Source organism: Dermacentor albipictus, chromosome 2, assembly GCF_038994185.2.
Source record: "Dermacentor albipictus isolate Rhodes 1998 colony chromosome 2, USDA_Dalb.pri_finalv2, whole genome shotgun sequence".
Taxonomy (NCBI): Eukaryota; Metazoa; Arthropoda; class Arachnida; order Ixodida; family Ixodidae; genus Dermacentor; species Dermacentor albipictus.
This window is the reverse complement of record NC_091822.1, coordinates 135,466,473-135,482,070: the sequence shown is the minus strand read 5'-3', so window position 1 is coordinate 135,482,070 and position 15,598 is coordinate 135,466,473. Positions and strand designations below refer to the sequence as shown.

Genomic DNA, 15,598 nt, shown 5'->3' with positions numbered 1-15,598 from the left:
ATCGTCTTGCTGTCTCTTTTCTTTTGTCATTCATGGGTCCTAGCGCTATCACTCAAATTTTTAATCTGTCAACTGTTACGGAAGTCATGTCAGGGTGCACTGGACGGCGTAGCATTTTTCGCGCTCTCTGCACAAAGTCCCGAGTCCGGCACACTCACATTGCGTCGAATTCAGTAAGGGCTAGTCGGGAGTGGGCTTGCTGTTCATGTATATATATTTTGACTTTATCACGCTACAGTATTAATTTTGTAAAATGCATTCGGTGATAAGGTTTTCAGGTTTGGTAGCCTGGTTAACAAAACGTGCGCCTTATTGGTCACTCGTATTTAATTCGGTATATTTGTTGTTGTTGTTTTGCGCCTAATCCGAATCACTCCTGGAGCGTTGACTCACAGGTGCCGACAAGAGGACGTAGATAGGGCTTCGACGCACGACGATGACAGCTGCAGTCGCGTTTATGTCCGCACTCACCTTGATCTGCTTTTGTCGCTTTCTTCTTCTTTTTTTTTGCAAGCACACGAGCCCGTTAGGCGGCGCTGAAAGCACCTGTGGAAGCACAGGTGCTATGGCTCAGTACATATTTAACGTTTTAAATTTTCTCGCGTAATGTATTTTTATTCATTTTGTACTCTTCGTCTTCGTTCTTTTCTTTTTCTTTCGGCACTGTTGTTTTCGCGTCGTGAGAAACTAGATCCCGAGGTTCAGACTTCCTCTGTCCCTAGGCGGGCGACGACCTCTGTTGCAGAACCAGAGGCCGTGCAACACACCACGTGACGTCCATGGGTAGAGCGTGTCGTATCGTCAACGAGCCTCCTCCCACAGGCTGTAGCGACACCGCACTGTTGGCCGCAGCACTACTGCTTACGCTGCGTGAGTACGCAAGTCCGAATGCTTTTTCGCTTACGCACTTGTGACGTCAAAACTAAGTTCAAGTGCTCCATAGGTACCCGCAGGCACAAATGATTTCGATGTCACGCTTACAGTGTGTTCCAGAATGGAAGGGAACTTCTAGCACGTATTCAAGTGACGACTATGGCTGTAGCGAGAGTTCGAACTGATTTGAGCGGATATATGCTAAGTAACATGTTTGCTCTTGGTGTTAAATGATCTCTCTCGGTACTTCTTCTTTTGAATTTTTAACTGTTGGCCATTCAGCGTTCACTCTCACGTGAATTTATTTATTGGGTACAAAAATACATGTACTAGGCATCTACATTAAATGTACTTGTCTGGTAAATTATGGCCCATCTCTTTTAATTAAGACTTGCGCTGAGGCTACATGGACTGATATAATTAGAATACAGCGCTGCAGAGTTAAGACAGACACGTTCGTGTTCGCGTTGTGTGTCTGTGTTAACTCTACTGTGCTGTATTCTAACCCTTTTAATATTTTCATTAGCCATCATTGCCCGGCCCATCAAAACGTGAGAGCGGCCCGCTGCGCGTTAATCGCGTACCTCAGGACTCTCAATAAAGTTTTCCATCCAGAAATTCATCCATCGATCGTGTAAGTGTAGTTTCAGCAAGGGTGGCGTAACCGTGGTCCATTGATACTTCTGGCACTTTAAAGCTGCAAAAGTTAATTCAAACACAATCTTTATTCTCAGCCTACAGACCACTGGAGCTTAGAAATACATTGTTAATGGGTCGTATTTTGGATCTCAAATCACCCGCTTAGCTATGATATATTATACATCGTAGAACAGAGCCCTAGATGAATTCTTTATCAATCGTAGTTCTTTAATGTTCCTGCAGATAGCATATACGGGCGCTATTGTTTCAGCCCATGTTGCGAGGGTGGTGGCCTTGCAAAATTTGAAGAAGACTGTACTTGCGAGTCACAACATCATTTAACCACCGTTGCAGCTATCACTGTGTTGTGTGCTACAGCTCATCCTAGTATGACAGCGGCTGCCGTGTGTCCTTTATTTACTCAATTGTTGGATGTGATCGCAGTTACAATTATGCAACAAAACCATTTGTGTGAACACGATCTTGTTCATGTTACAGAAAACAGTCGGCGCCTTTTTCAGGCAGTCACGGTCACTAAGCACTGATAAACACAAAATTAATTGCATCGAAAGATGCGAAGGTCGCCAAAACCGACAATTTATCAGTTGTATGCAAGCAAATGCATTACGCATATCATAATCTGGTAATTGGAACTTGTCAATTAATTACACAGTCTCAAATTGCACATGATAAATGAAAAGTTCACATCAGCTTGTAAGTAAGTCTATACTAGCCACCTTCAAGATTTCAACCAAATACGTTTATAAACTTGTATGTTGTAATTGCCTTCGCGCCACAGGGCGTACGAAGTCATTAGATTTAACTGCAATTATTGCAACTTTGACAAATCATTATAGGTTTTACAATACTAACATGCATTCTTCAAGGTTTTTCACGAGTACCGACACATATTCTACGCGGTTCCCGCAAGGCTTCTCCTAAATGCCTCTTTTCGTCGTCCTGCAGAGAGTTTCAAATTTTTCCATAAATGTGAAATGCAGCAACTCTCGCGTAGTTAGGCGCACGTTAAGGAATCGCAAGTGGTCCGAATTATTCCGCAGCCATAGCGTACGGCCAAAGAATACATACATACATACATACATACATACATACATACATATATACATACATACATACATACATACATACATACATACATACATACATACATACATACATACATACATACATACATACATACATACATACATACATACATACATACATACATACATACATACATACATACATACATACATACATACATACATACATACATACATACATACATACATACATACATACATACATACATACATACATACATACATACATACATACATACATACATACATAGGGTGTCCCAGCAATCATCCATCGCATTTTTAAGAACGCGAGATAACCAAGCACATATTGTCCTCAAATGAGAATGGTGCACATGAACAGGGACAAGATAGTAAGATAGAAACCACGGACTGCGCTCGTCCGTGTTTTTTATCTTGTCCCTATTCCGTTGCGCCATATTTATCGGAGTATGGATTACCAACACGAACAACAGCTGACAGTTGACAGTTGACAGTCGAGTAGAGTAGCCGCCATTAATTTTTTTTTGTTGACACCATTCATTTTAATGATTCATTGCAATTTCCTGTTATTAAATTACTTCTTTGAATGCCGTGCTCTCAATGAAGAATTTGTAGGAAATTGCAAGAAAGTTAAAGCCGGCATGTTTTCAGCCAGGTACGTTTTGTCTATGTTTTCCGGCTGATAAAGAATGCCCGCGAAAACTTAATATCGCGTGAATAACAGTCACAATGCGTGTGGACGATCAGTCACGTGATTATACTTTCGTTGGAGGTGCAAGTGCAATGAAGCAGACAGTCGGCCATCCGATAGAACGCCTAACTTAATTATTTCTTCTTGCTTGTTTTTCACCACCTAATATTCCGTGAACTTCTTTGCTGCAATACATATAGCAATAAGGCCGGACACCGACCGAAACGCTGGGAAGAAAGCATCGTTTTTTTTATGCGTTGCATATTGCAATCACTCAGTTCAGCCCTTGGGCGCGGCCGCGCAGCCACCATTGAGGGTATGAGCCATTGTTCATTGCTGTGCGTCTCATATGTGGGTCTATTCTCTTTTAAGTTTGCTATGTTTGTTATTAAGTTGCTTCTATTTTTATGCGTTGCATATTGGGATCACTCAGTTCAGCCCTTGGGCGCGGCCGGGCAGCCATCATTGACCTTTAGCGCAACCACGTGACGTGACGTCACGACAGCAGGAGGAAAAGGTGGGCCCCAACTCGCGCAATATGCAACGCATTCTTGGCTTAACCAAGCTAAGCCTGGCCATTTTTTCATACGTGCATCTTCACTCAAGCTAAAGGTTCCTGTTCAACAACCAGATCATGGCAGCCCTTTATATATATATATATATATATATATATATATATATATATATATATATATATATATATCGTCATTCGTAAGAAGCTAACAAACACTGACACCAAGGACAACATAGCAACATAGGGGAAATTACTTGCGCTTAATAAATTAAATAAAGAAACGATAAAGTAATGGCAATTAAAGTGGATGAAAACACAACTTGCCGCAGGTGGGAACCGAACCCACAACCTTCGCATTTCGCGTGACGTGAACGTGACCCTAAAAGGTCACGTTCTCATGACGCCTGCGGCACAAAAAGACGTTCCACGTCCGCCGCCAAGGTCTGTGAGTGGTGGCACTGGCTAACACTCCCAGGGTTCTACTAGGACACATAAATATCCAAGAAAGTGGATGGGAAAACGACGCCGCGGTAGCCCAATTGGTAGAGCATCGCACGTGAAATGCGAAGGTTGTGGGTTCGGTTCCCACCTGCGTCAAATTGTTTTTTCATCCACTTTAATTGGATTGGATTGGAAAAACTTTAATAAAAGTCCAGCAGGACGCACGTCAGCGCGCAGTGGGCGTCTCCCACGCAGGGACCGACAGGGAATACCTGGCGGCCGCTGCGCGAGCCTGCTGGACGGCCCATTGCTGGTCTTCTAGGAGCGGGCTTCTTAGGGTCTTCTCCCACTTGTCGGAGGTAGAGTCGGGCGGAGCGTTTCTGCACTCCCAGAGCACGTGTGCGAGTGTCGCCGTGACCCCGCACGAGGGGCACGCATCGTCTGGGTAGACGTCCGGGTAGATTATGTGTAAAAGTGGCCGGGTTTGGATAGGTATCCGTCTGTAATAAGCGTAGCGTTAGCGCCTGCGGCCTGTTTAGTTTGGGGTGCGGGGGCGGAAAGAGGCGTCGTCCCAAGTAAAAGTGTTTGGTTATTTCATTGTAGGTTATTGGGGCATCCCTGTTCGCCTCCAACTCATCGAGACGTAGTTGCCCGGGGGTGACGGCGCGGTCGGTAAGCGCGCGCGCAGCGTCGTGGGCTGTCTCGTTGAGGTTGGGCGGGGCGCCCGGAATCCGACCCAGGTGGGCGGGAAACCAGATGACGGTGTGGTGTTTGAGGGTGCTTGGATCAGCGCCGCGGAGGATGCGTAATGCCTTGACGGAGACGACTCCTCTCCCGAACGCTTTGATGGCTGGTCTCGAGTCGCTAAATATTGTGGTTCGCTTATCGTCGAGCATTGCCAGGGCTATGGCCACTTGCTCCGCCACCTCGGGATCACGTGTGCGTACCGTGGCGGCGTTTAAAGTTCGTTGCGAAGACGAGACCGCTACCGCGGCGAAGGCTCGGTTGCATCGGTAGGCGGCGGCGTCCACGAAAGCGACGTCATCCGATTTCCTGTTTACTCGTTTGAGGAACGCGGTGGCCCGGGCTTGGCGCCTGCCTCGATTGTGTTCCGGATGGACGTTTCGCGGAATGGGCGCGATCGTGATCAGGTCGCGGAGCTCGCGGGGAACCGGCGTAAGCTCCGGTGGATCCTGGGTGTTCAGTGGGAAGGACCCGAGCTCGCGCAAGATGTGACGGCCGGTCTTCGTCATCGTCAGTCGTATCATCTGCGCTCTCTCCTGAGCCTCAGCGATCTCTTCGAGGGTATTGTGCACCCCGAGCTCGAGGAGTCGATACGTCGGCGTCGTGATCGGGAGCCCGAGGGCCCGCTTCACTACCTTTCGGATTAGTGTATTGAGCTTGTCACGCTACGATTCTTTCCACTTATGCATTGCTGCGACGTAGGTGAAGTGACATAGGACGAACGCATGTACGAGACGCAGCAGATTGTCTTCTTTGAGGCCGTGGTGACGGTTGGCCACCCTGCGTACAAGTCGTATTGCGTTCTCCGTCTTTGTCGTCAGCTTGTGGACCGTTTGGATGTTGGATCCGCCTGCCTCGATAATCATTCCCAGTACTCGGATGGAGTCAACCCTGGGGATTGGGCGACCGTCTCTGGTGCGGACAGTGATGTTGCGCTCGGTTGGTGGTTTCCATCCGTTAGGCCTTTTGCCTCGTCGTTTTGGGCTGTACAACAACAACTCCGATTTGGCGGAGGAGCACTTGAGGCCCGTGTGGTCGAGGTAGGATTCGGCAGTTTCGACTGCCTCCTGCAGAGCGGATTCGATAAAGCCATCCGACCCCGCGGAGCACCAAATGGTGATGTCGTCCGCGTATACCGTATGGTTGAGGCCTTGTATCTTCGACAGGCGTTCGGAGAGCCCAATCATCACCAGGTTGAACAGCGTCGGCGAGAGGACGGAGCCCTGGGGGGTGCCACGCTGTCCGAGCTCGACTTCTTCCGACGTGAGGTCTCCGACATGGAGCACGGCCTTGCGACGGGTTAGGAAGGAGCGGACGAACTCGTAGAACCGGCGCCCGAGCCCTAAGGCCGTGATCGCCTTTAGTATTGCCGAGTGCTGGATGTTATCGAAAGCCTTCTCCAGGTCAAGGCCAAGTATGGCGCGGGTGCCCCAAATTGCCCCGGCGTCTATGATTTGGTGTTTCAGGAGAAGCATCGTATCCTGAGTCGAGAGCCCGGGTCTGAAGCCGATCATGTGGTGTGTGTAACAGTCCTGGTCTTCGAGATACCGGCCGACTCTGTTGAGTACGACATGCTCGGCCACCTTACCCACGCACGACGTTAGCGAGATGGGGCGAAGGTTATCGACGCCAGGCGCCTTGCCCGGTTTCGGAATGAGGATCGTCTGGGCTAGTTTCCAGGCATCAGGTAATTCGCCCCGCCCCCACACGTCATTGATGGCGTCCGTGAGGTACACGACCGAGGGGTCGTCTAAGTTCCGCAGGAGCTTGTTGGTTATGCCATCGGGGCCTGGGGCGGAACGGCCGTTTAGTTCATGGAGAGCCCGGCGTATCTCTTCGACGGAAAAATCGGCGTCTAGGAGACTGTTGTCGGTACCGGTGTAATCGGGATATAGGGTCGGCGGGCCTTTGGGTATCGGCAGGTACTTATGCACAAGCGTCTTGACGATGTCATCCGGCGAAGCGGTACCTTTGGCCGGGTGAAGGACTTTGGTGAGCGAGTGGCGCTGGTTTGTGCGGGTGTTGGTGTCGTCGAGCAGGTGTTTGAGGAGGTTCCACGTCTTGCCGTTGCGGACCTGTCCGTCGACGGAGTTACACACCTCGTCCCATTGCTGTTTGGATAGGGTGCTGCAGTGTTCCATTATGGTCTGGTTCAGTTGTGCAATGCGTTTGCGGAGCCTGCGGTTGAGACGCTGGCTCTTCCATCGTGTCATTAGAGACTGTTTGGCTTCGAGCAAGTGGGCGAGGCGGCTGTCCATTTTCTCGGTTGGCATATTCGTGCTAAATCTTTTCGTGGCCTTAACGACGTCGGCCTTGAGCTGAGCCGTCCACGTCGCGAGGTTCGGGGCAGTGTCTGGAGGGAGTCGTGAGGCGCGAGTCTTGCGAAAGAAATCCCAGTCCACCCACGTGTATGACTTGGGCTTCCTGACGATGCTGGGTAAGCGCACGGCCAGTATGAGATGGTCGCTGCCAAGATCCTCCGCAAGATTGGACCAGCGGGCATCGGCTGTGTTCTTCACGAAGCAGAGATCTGGAGTGGTGTCTCTGTGCGTGGATGTGCCGATACGGGTAGGGAACGCCTTGTCTGTCACTAGGGTGAGGTCGAGCTCGTTCGCATGCTGCCACAGCGCGTTGCCCTTGGGGGTGTCATATACGTAACCCCAGGTGCGATGCGCAGCGTTGAAGTCGCCAGCAATGACGAGCGGGTTTGAGCCAGCAAGACGTATGGCTCTCTGGAAGAGGCGTCGGAAACGGTGACTCGTTTGTCTGGGGCTGCTGTACACGTTGAGTATGTACACACTTTGTCGGGACGCGTCGCTTGGGAGAACCTCCGTCATGACGTTGTCAACCTCGGACGTGCCGAGGTCATGCGCGAGGCAGGTGAACTTTTTAGAGACCAACGTGGCAGTACCACGTCCTCCCGCGAGGCCTGGTAACCACTGGTAACCGGTAAACGTGGCGGTGTGTGTTAAAGTTTCTTGTAGAAGGATTACGTGGGGCTTGGCATCGTGGCTACGTAGGTATTGCTGCAGGGAGGCTTTCCGTGCAGTGAAACTCCTGCAGTTCCACTGCCAGATGCGGAACGCTTCATCTCGCCTGGCCATCTTGATGCTTGTGGGGATCGGCCCGGGCGCTTGACGGTTGGAAGGGGGCCGCGTGTGTGGGTGGATTGAGCGTGGGGTGTTGTGTCGAGACCGGCTTAGCAGCGTCAATGGCGGGGGCTACGACGTTTTCGAGATAGTGTTCGACTATCCCCAACCGATTACCGTGGGCCGTGAGGGTTGACTGTACGCGGGCCATATTCTCTCCGAGAAAGCGGAGGCTCTCTTTAATTGCCGACAGCGTACTTTTAATCTCCTCTAACTCGGGTTTCAGTTCAGGTATGGCGCGAGCTACGGCGCGTTTCTTGGGCGCGCTCTCGCCGTCCGCGCTATCAGCGCTAACAGGGTGTGGCGGTGGTGACGGGGCCACTGCCTTCGCAGCGTTTTCGGCGGCGGGCATAATGGCTGCGCGCGCGCTCCTGTCGTTCTGTAGTTCAGCAATCGCGGCCGTAAGTTTGAGGATTGTCTCTTTCATAGCGGCGTTTTCGCGTTTGAGTAACGCTATCTCGGATATGTTGGTGTCTGTAACGTGCTCTGGGAGTGAGCCCGACCCTACCTGTGATGTGATGTCGTTCCTTCTTCCCCGGACGACATCTGTCCAGGTGAGGGAACCTCGTTTCTTGTTGGTGTTGGTGAGCTTGGCAATCGTTGACAAGAGGGCTCGGAGCGGGATCCAGAACGGGACCCGGGCCGGGACTTGGAGTGAGAAATGGAGCGGTCCCGAGATGCGCCGCGCGGCGCACCGCGGGAGCGGGCCCGTGGTCGGCTCCGGGATGTCGATGCCCGCCTGGAGCGGCTCCGAGATCGGCCCCTGGATCTGGAGTGGGATCGGTCGTTGTCAGCGGCCCGGGCACTGCCAGGGAGTTGCGGGTAGGCGTCTTCGGTGGTAGCGATGGCGGACTTGGGCATTGTAGTGCAGTCGTCACCGTTCCTCGTCGAGCGTGCTCTCTCCCATCGCCGTCGACGGACCACGTATGGCATGTGGTAGCGTTCCTTGCAGGCTTTGTCGGCGGTGAGATGGGGGCCACCGCATAGCTTACATTTGGGTGCACAGTGGTGCTCCCGAGTGGGGTTTGGGGCACCACAGCCTCGGCAAATAACGTCCCCAGGGTTTGGGCACACGTCCGCACGGTGGCCGAGCCGACCACAGGCGTAACATATGTCGACCTGCCTGCGGTACAGCGTGCAGTGCATGAGGACCGAGCCATAGCGCACGAAATTGGGCACTCGATGGCCATCAAATGCCACGATTGCTGCGGTGGTAGTGCCTATGCGCTTGGCGGCCAATGCCAGTGGATTTCTGTCATTGACGATTTTCGAGTCAATGTCCGTCGGCCCATCTTCCACGGGGACCCCGCGGATGACTCCCTTACAAGTGGACTGTGGTGCCGCTTCGTAGGCGCTGATCTCGTGGGTGACGCCTTGGATGCAAATTTGCTTTACCCGCGCGTAGCGGTTAGCATTTTCTCTGAGCGGAGTGCTTGCCACTAAGATATTCTGTTTGTTGTTGGGGCAAAGCGTGTCCGAGTGTTGTTGTGCCGGGCTGAGGCCAGCCGAGGCGGCAATGGCGTTGGCAACCACCGCAGGGCCAACCTTTGCTATGTTAAGTCCCCCACGAGGCCTTATAATAATACGGATGTCATCTTTTGGCAACGGCGGCATTCTGCTCGCGCGGATTATGGTGTTTTTAACGTTTTCACGGCCACGGGTCTCAGTTCCTCCACGTTTCAGCACGCCATATGGCGGAGTATGGTTAACGCTCTCACGTTTGGCTGCGGCGCGGCGAGACGTGGCAGTCTGCCAGCCTTGATCCGGGGTGATGTCCGCCAAGGCAATGTCATCCCCAGCCACTTGGTATTCCATGTCTCAGCACAATGATTGTAGCCCATGCAGCGGCGGCGACGTCGTGGAAGAGAGAGCAACGCGCCAGAAGCGTCGCCACGCTCGACACGTCGGATTAGAAGCTCCCCTCGTTAGGGCTAGCGAGGCGGCGGCCGGGTGACGATGGCAAAACCGCTGTAGATGGTAGAGACAAACACTCACAGTGTCCAGGAAAGTGTCCACAGGGTCCGTGCAACTTCACAAAGCCGTGTTGCACAAATATTTCCTTGAAATCGTGAAAAATCGCCACGAAAACATTGGTAGAAACAAGAGCCGAATAGAATTCGTCCGCGCACTCCGGCGTCTTCTTCTTCTCACTTTAATTGCCATTACTTTATCGTTTCTTTATTTAATTTATTAAGCACAAGTAATTTCCCCTATGTTGTCCTTGGTGTCAGTGTTTGTTAGCTTCTTACGAATGACTAATAAAAATCGGGCCCCTTGGTTAACCCCCTTTCTTCTCGTTCATTACATAACGAGGGTCTCGAATGCGGAAACATTGATGCCTTCAGGTAGCATATGTGGGTTTATTGACCAGCTGCCTTCACCCTAAAAGGTCACGTTCTCGTGACGCCTGCGGCACAAAAAGACGTTCCACGTCCGCCGCCAAGGTCTGTGAGTGGTGGCACTGGCTAACACTCCCAGGGTTCCACTAGGACACGTAAATACCCAAGAAAGTGGATGGGAAAACGACGCCGCGGTAGCTCAATTGGTAGAGCATCGCACGCGAAATGGGAAGGTTGTGGGTTCGGTTCCCACCTGCGGCAAGTTGTTTTTTCATCCACTTTAATTGTCATTACTTTATCGTTTCTTTATTTAATTTATTAAGCACAAGTAATTTCCCCTATGTTGTCCTTGGTGTCAGTGTTTGTTAGCTTCTTACGAATGACTAATAAAAATCGGGCCCCTTGGTTAACCCCCTTTCTTCTCGTGTGTGTATATATATATATATATATATATATATTGGAAGAGAAATCAAACCGAGGGGACCTGATTTTTATTAGTCAAATGGCATAAAGAATAGTTCCTAATCGAAGAATAAAAGTGATACGTAAATGAACATGAAAGTTGATGAAAAAATACTCGCCAAAGGCGGGATACGAACCCACGTCATCGCATCGCGCGTAAGATGCTCTATAACAATTCAGCTACCGCGGCGCCGTTCTCCCACTCATTTTTAGGGGTATTTATATTTGTCTGCTAGAATTAAATCTGGGCCCCTCGGCTTCCTTTCTTCTCGTTCATCACATAGCAAGGGTCTGGACTCCGACAGAAGTTATGCCTTCAGGTAGTATGGGGTGGTATATCGACCAGTTACCTTCAACCAAAAAAGTTCACGGACTATATATAGTCCGTGAACTATAGTCAGTGAAGGCTAGATAGGATGTTCTACATCCACTGCCACGGTCATGTGTGCTCGCGCTCGTTAACACTCTGTTACTTGCAACACTCGACTGCGTCATGTGTCTCAAGATAACTTTATGTCATTTATCTCATCACTTATTGTGATTTGTTGCGCAAGAACTCATCACCTTTTGAAGTGTTTCAGCTCAAGTGAAAGAAGAACACAATCAAACATAGACAATTTTTAAAATCTGCTTGAAAGAAAGAAGCAGGTATATGATAGCGGTTTTCATGTTAGGTGTTGGCCGGGCTTCCAAAATGCGACAATGCAGCTATTATCCGTTCGAAGTTATAACAATTTTCTGGCATATTTTTCACAATACGCTTTCGCAAGTTGCGCTTCAGATCAATTTGGAACATGTTGTGTTAATCAAAAACATTTGTTTTGAATTCTTTTCTAAATTAGTAACCACTCTCCGTTTTAATTCCTCTGGCCCTGAAGGTACCAGAAATGCATAAACAAATACACATAACGAGTCACAATATTAGGCGCACGTGTAAACGAAAGCTGCTTGCTTTTTTTTTTCCCTTACTCGCCTCATGTCAGTTATGTCCGTTCATTCCACAATCAAATGATGTGAAATAGCCGGCGAAGAAATTCACTAACATTTCTTACATCACCAAATAACTAAACCAGCCAGAGCTGATAACATCAAAGAATCCCGCATAGTTTCAGATTATACTCTGCTTGAAGAGGACTCGGAAGAATCTGACGAAGAACGCAGGAGAAACCGCAGTCAAAATGTACGTATACGTCTATGCTTGCGCAGTAAGCGCTTTCTAAATACTTGATTTATTTGTTTAGTTAGTTGGTTTGTTTGTTTGTTTGCTTGTTTGTTAGTTACATGACTGCATCCTTCTAAACCTACTGTGTCTTGAAGCAGCATCTTAAAATGCATACTCTGCATCATAGCAGTGGCCAACAGCCCATTTTATTAGGGTTCGGCAAAATAATTGCGCATCTTCAAATCAAGAGTTCGACGAAAACTCGTCTGTTGGGATTGCTTATAGTCAAGGGTAAAACGGACGCCGACCAAAAACATTAAAAGAAAAGCAACCAAGACGTTTCGGCTCCCATACGGGGCCTTTTCCACAATGAAAGTAAACGAAAGCAGGGAGATGATTATGTACGTGTGAATAGATGGCAGAGGTAGGATGTAAAGAGGAAGGAGGGTGGTGGTACGGTGAACATAATGAGGGCTGCACAGCATACTGTTTCTGTAGAATGCGTACGCGTACGCTTCACAGCACCGCACAGTCATCTTCGCGGGCAGTGGCAGAAGTTACTGCAGTACAGCTAGGAGACTGTCTATAGCGTTCATAATTTTTGCCGCTGTTAGCGCCACTGGAACCATCCCCTGGCACTACGCCACTGCTAATCTCGCGCATCCCACAGGGTAATGATGGTCGGAAGACTGGGGTGCCTGGTCGCCCACAACCACCAGCGACGCGTGCACCGATTGCGTCAATTGAGGAAATTGACTGCTTCGACAACGACATCGAACAGTCATCAGGCGACGAGTCACCAGGTAAGAAGAACCGCGCAGTGGCGAATGAAAGAAGGCACTGTTGCCGCTCCATAGGCAATGCTAAATTACATGTCTTTCACTTTCATATTTTTGTGTTCATTTTGAGGCAGAAATGGCCACTGCTTTCGGTCGTTCAGAAATTTGCATTCTTTCCCCCCAAATCACCTTATCCGCACCCAATAATTTCATATATTTTCCACATTATTACGAATATGACGCGCAGTCAACCTGGAGTTCACATGATGTAGATATGAATCATACAGAAAACACATATGGAGTTATTGAGATACGTACGGAAATGTGTTGTTACTGTATGCGTAGATTTTTGGCGCATTCTCTTTTTTTTTTTCAATTTTCAGATGAGTGGCGGTGGCGCATTCTAACTTAGCAAGCCATGCAAGCTAGTAAAATCGGTGCCACTATGTCGCCACTGTAAAGTTCTGTACGATAGCTTGCTCAGTCGTTCAAGCCAGGCACGAACTTATGATGAAAACCGTGGTGCATTGGCGCTTGCGCAAATGTATTCTCTTTCAATAGCATATTACACAGCGACTAAATGGAATCTTAATTTTGTCGTGGTGTTACACGGCATCCATGCATCTATTTTTAAGCCGCGCGATATCCACGGTGTAATCTCGCTCTATATACGTGTCCCTCGTTGGGTCTACCAACTTGAGTATTCCATGACACATGTTTAAGGTCATGATAACAGCCTGACGATAATAGCGACGTTGCTGGGTATAAGCATCTGCTGCAGTTCACAAAGAATGCACCCAACAAGAGATTGTCGCTGGAGTCATATATGATGTCTATGAGAATGTGATAGAATGTCAGCGTTTCATTGCATTACGATACGACTCATATATATATATATATATATATATATATATATATATATATATATATATATATATATATATATATATATATATATATATATATATATATATATATATATATATATGTGTGTGTGTGTGTGTGTGTGTGTGCTTACTGCGACAGGGCGTTTTCAGTAACTCAAAAGGTGTTTGGAGCCTGGTTGCGCCCTCCCCCCCCCCCCAAAACAAAATATAGAGAGAGAGATTAGCTCTGAAGGCTCTACGGGATTTTTTCGTGGACAGTGTCTCGATATTTTTTTGTGAATAGTATACATCGCGTGCCTCTTAATTGTCTCTGGATTCCCTTGACTTCTTCACGCTTGTGCTTTTCCTCCACTCTCATCAATTTTTCAAATTTGATATCTTTTCGCCTGTGATTCATAAACTTGCTGTCTTAGGGTTTTGTTATTTGACTATAGACTTCCGACAAATTTTTGTAATTTCATTACCTTCTTTTCTTGTTTTTGCTGTTTTTCTTTACTAAGATATACTTAGAAAGCTGCTCCTTACTGCCACCAAACTTCACCTATTTTACGAATAACAAAAAGGAATTGACTGCAATCTATGTCTTATCATTCCTGAGCCTGGTGCAATCGTTTTTCCGTCTGATGATAATCACGTTCTACCATAAGAAAGTTTCCTCGTAAGAGGAAGTATTTAAAATTCTGCGCTCATGTTGTCCACACGTAGTCTCTTTTTTATACCGTCCTCCTAAGTCGTTGTCGGCAATGTAGAGAGCGCCGTGTGCAAAAATAGGTAATCTGACTGATTAAGTGGTCACTTGCACCCCTCTGGGCTGTGGTTGTTTATCGAAGCGCTCTCGTATTTTCCGTCTGCCTCTCACGTCAGGCAAACCAGCATCGCAGCGGCACCTGTTGCAGCGTCAGCGGCCGCGGAAACGGGGACAACCGCCCCGTTCCTCCGAACAACCTGCCCCGCTTGGAACCGGGCCAGCAGCGCCAGGCGGCAAGGAGAAACGCCGCAGCTGTGCAACGACGCAGAGGCTAGAACTCCTCTAGTGGCGCCCGCTTATAGGGACCCGAAAAAGTAGAGAATAAACTTCGTTGTAATTGAACGCACCTTGTTCAACGGTTCTTATTTGTGATTGTCTTTGCCTATGCCAGGCCTCTCCCAGAGAGAGAAAATCGTACAGAGACGACCTAGGTAAGGGGGAGAAAAGAACAAAAATAGAAAAATGGGGGGGGGGGGAATAACAGGTTAACAAAGGCAAAAAAAGACGATGAACAAAGAAACGAGTTTCTTTGTTCGTCGTCTTTTGCTCGCGCTGTTGACTTGTTACCATGAGTTACCAATCAGTGCAAAACAAATACCTTGCTGAAATGGAGAGAATGACGATAGCGACGATTCGGGAGGGAAAGGCGATGTGCCCCCTAGCGCAAATGTAACTGACCCACATTTCTGTTTTAACCCTCATCTTTACATTGGCTAGCACATATGTCGGCGTCGTTTCTACTCGAAGATGTGTTATTGGGCGTATGAATACAGAGTACCCTAAACAAGAATGAAAAGTAACAGTTTAGTTCCTCTCGTAAACGCAACAATGGCTTCCATGGCCTGCCCAGAACCCGCAAGCAGGAAGTGTATATGCGTGTGTGTTTGAGGGGCGCTTTGGAACATTGAACTTGTAACGGCACGAGTATAGCCTCCAGAGCCGGCGAAGAAGGAGAGGGCTCATGTGCATGACGCGCGAGGGTAGAACATCCTGTGTCCCGTCAGTCCACATCTCTAGAAGCCACATTTTCGGCCGCAGTAGTCGCAGCTATTGACAAGACAATCCCAATAATTATGGAGCTACTT

General features: G+C 48.7%; 1 long non-coding RNA gene across 1 annotated transcript; it reads left to right on the top strand.

Annotated features, from left to right (window-relative positions):
• Positions 1–611: 611 nt before the first annotated feature.
• On the top strand, positions 612–14,834 carry LOC135917640 (uncharacterized). Its single transcript, XR_010569361.2, has 4 exons — positions 612–870; positions 12,044–12,117; positions 12,770–12,902; positions 14,630–14,834. It is a non-coding gene; the product is annotated as an uncharacterized lncRNA (long non-coding RNA).
• Positions 14,835–15,598: the final 764 nt, after the last annotated feature.